This window comes from Mandrillus leucophaeus, unplaced genomic scaffold, assembly GCF_000951045.1.
Source record: "Mandrillus leucophaeus isolate KB7577 unplaced genomic scaffold, Mleu.le_1.0 Scaffold90, whole genome shotgun sequence".
NCBI classification, from domain to species: Eukaryota; Metazoa; Chordata; class Mammalia; order Primates; family Cercopithecidae; genus Mandrillus; species Mandrillus leucophaeus.
The window spans coordinates 2722191-2725423 of record NW_012109808.1 but is presented as its reverse complement, the minus strand read 5'-3'; the positions used below and the strand labels follow the sequence as shown (position 1 = coordinate 2725423).

At 39.6% G+C, this 3233-nt stretch overlaps 1 pseudogene; it reads left to right on the top strand.

The window, feature by feature from the left end:
* Window positions 1–2504: 2504 nt before the first annotated feature.
* LOC105531728 lies at window positions 2505–3101 on the top strand (annotated as a pseudogene).
* The last annotated feature ends 132 nt before the right edge of the window (window positions 3102–3233 follow it).

The window sequence follows — 3233 nt, the reverse complement described above, 5'->3', positions numbered from 1 at the left end:
TTTGGCCCCAAAGAGTTGTTCATAGTTCTGATTATTTTCTGAGAATTGGAATTACTGATTAGAAGTAAATTAATATTTTAAGGGGCCCTATTGCCAATTACTTACCATTACTTTTGCACTAATTTAATATGTCAGTGACAACATTTGAGAGAGTCTGTCCCTCTGTAAGAGCCCTGATTAAAAGTGACTTAGATGTTGAATCTTCCTCACAGAAGCCAACTAGCCAAAAACGGATAGTTTTATTCAACCTGAAGTGAAATAAGTCAGTATAACCTAGAAGATAAGTGCTCAGGGTTGAATGATGCTGCATGAATTTGTATATGGCTCCACTATTTTCTTACTGTGACTTTGGGCAGGTTATGTAGCTGCCTTAATCCTCAGTCGTTCCTACCTGTAAGATGACAATAACCAAATAACTCTACTATATGGTTTTGAGGACAATTAAATAAGGTAATGCATACCACCTAATTAGTACCATGGCTGGCACAAAGTAAGTACTCGCTCTCAGTTATTGTTATTGGTTTTTCCTTGTTCACTCATTTATTCAACAAATATTTATTGAAGAACCACTATGTGTTAAGCACTCTGGAAGGTCCTGGAGAGACAGTGGTCAACAAGACACAATCCTTGCCTCTAAGGAGCTAACAGTCTTGCAGTAAAGTCCCAGACATGCACAAGAAATCACAATCTCATGTGATGAGCATGTAAATAGACATCCTGATTCCAGGAAGCAATGGAAGCATATGGCATGATCATGATCAAGAAAGCCTCCTCAGGGAAGTGGACAGATGAGCCAAAATCTAAAGGATTTTGTAGGATTTAACCCAGTGGTGTTCTGAATCCAGCACACATCCACTCTCTAGGACACGTTGTGCAGATTTCTTCCCAATTTTGTGTCCAAAGACATCACGTGGGTAGCTTGATCAAAGTCATGGTGAGAATGTTTGCACCATGAAAACCATCAAAAGCCGCAAATCTGGGATCCTCTTCTTCTCCTCTCCCAAAGGCAGTTGTTAAATGTTTACCAGCAAAACACTGCATTAACCAATCAAATTCTGAAGGACGAATGTGGAGGGAAGCAAGGAGCATGGTGGATTTGAGAAACTGAGAGATGTTTGTCTGAGCTAGAGCAGGAAGGGATTATAAGGATAAAGAACAAGTGGGAACCAAATCATGTAGCCCTTTGTAAACCAAACTAAGATATTTAGAATTTTTTTCTGAGGGCAATGGGGAGCCACTGAAGGGTGTAGAGCAAGGGATCAGAGGTGGTTTGCACGTTAGAAAGATTCCCTCGGGATTTGAAGAGCATAGTATAATTGAGAATAGACAGGGTGTGCTTAAGATTTTATGGATATATAGATGACTTGGATTTGATAATTATCTTTGTCTCCACAGGGTGGTATAATTAAAGTGCCATTATCAGTTAATATATCAAAATGTTTGTATTTTTTTGTGTTTCCTACCTGGATTCTTTTAAAGTTACTTTCTTAGCAAGCTGTCACAAAACAGTAGACTGAGACTTAACACTTTTGACAGTTTTATTACATTTCTAACAGTTCCTAGAAAATTTTCTTCTTCCCAATCCTACATTTATTAAGAGAGCAAGACCTAAGACTGTGAAATAAATGAAAAGGTTGCTGAAGGGAACAAGGTAAAAGATAACAGTCTGAACGTGAGTAGTAGTTGTTGTGGTTGTGGCAAATGGCTTTGAAAAATATTTAGGAGGTAGTTCATGATGATGGCATGAATGAGGAGAGTGAGAGGCAAGGAAAAGTGAAGAAAAATGCTCAGATATCTGGCTGGGCAGTGGTTACTTACACCACAAAATAGGAACCAATAGAGAAATAGTAATTTAGGGTCAGAATAATATAGTCCAGAAAACAGGGGGTATGGTGGTGAAAGGGGGTAAAAGAATGTGTTTGTTCAATTATTGAGTTTAAAATGTCTTTGCAAGTTCTAAGAGAAATTGTGCAGAACTCAGTTGTGTGTGTGAATATGGAGCTCAAGGAAAGAGGAAAGAAAAAGCACCTTAAAAAACAAGGCAGGTACAGTGGCTCATGCCTGTAATCCCAGCACTTTGGGAGGTTGAGGCAACAGAATCTCTTGAGGCCAGAAGTCCAAGACCAGCCCAGGAAACATAGCAAGACCCAATCTCTACAAAAAAAGAAAAAAAATTAATAACCAAATGTAGTATTGTGTACCTGTAGTTTCAGTTATTCAGGAGGTGGAGGTAAGGAGGATTGCTTGAGCCCGGGAGTTGGAGGCTGCAGTGAGCTCTGATTGCGCCACTGCTCTCCAGCCTGGGTGACAGAGTGAGACCCTGTCTCTAAGAAAAGGCATGAAAAGTCTTCCAGCATCTGGACACAAAGAAAGAGAATGAAGCCTTTTGGAGCCAAAAGACGCAAGCACGTCTTCAAAGAAGAAGAGCAAGTCGGCAGTGTCAAATACCATAGAGAGGTCAAAAAAGAGTTAAGATATTCTGTCCTTGCTGCTTCAACATGAGAATGAAGACCATTCTCAGGAATCAGACTAAACATTCCAGAAAATGTCAATATCACTCTGAAGGGACTCACAGTTACGAAGGGCCCCAGAGGAACTCTGCAGAGAGACTTCATTCGTATTAATGTAGAACTCGGGTTACTTGGAAAGAAAACACAGGCTTCAAGTTGACACAGTGGAGAAATAGACAAGAATTTGCTCTGGTTCACGCTATTAATAGTCATGTACAGAACAGGATCCAGAACATTACACTAGGCTTCCATTACAAGATGAAGTCTGTGTATGCTACAAGATGAAGTCTATGTATGCTCACTTCCTTCTCAGCATCGTCATTCAGAAGAATGGGTCTCTTGTTGACATCAGAAATTTCTTAAGTGAAAAATGCATCCACAGGGCTCAGATGAGGCCAAGTGTGGCTTGTTCCATCAGTATCTCAAGCCCAGAAAGAAGAGTTCGTTTTTGAAGGTAATGACAGTAAACTTGTACCAAATTCAGCTTCTTTGATTTAGCAAGTTACAGTAGTCAAAAACAAGGATACCAGAAAATTGTTGGATGGTATCTATGTCTCTGAGAAGGGAACAGTTCTGCCATCTGATGAATAAAGTGTCAGAGTTATCCAGCTATGAAACAAGAAGATGCTGGATGATTCCTAAGACCTATTTGTGATATTTTAAACATGCAATAAAAGCCTTCTATTGATAGAAAAAAAATGGAAGGAAGGGATGGAGGAAAGG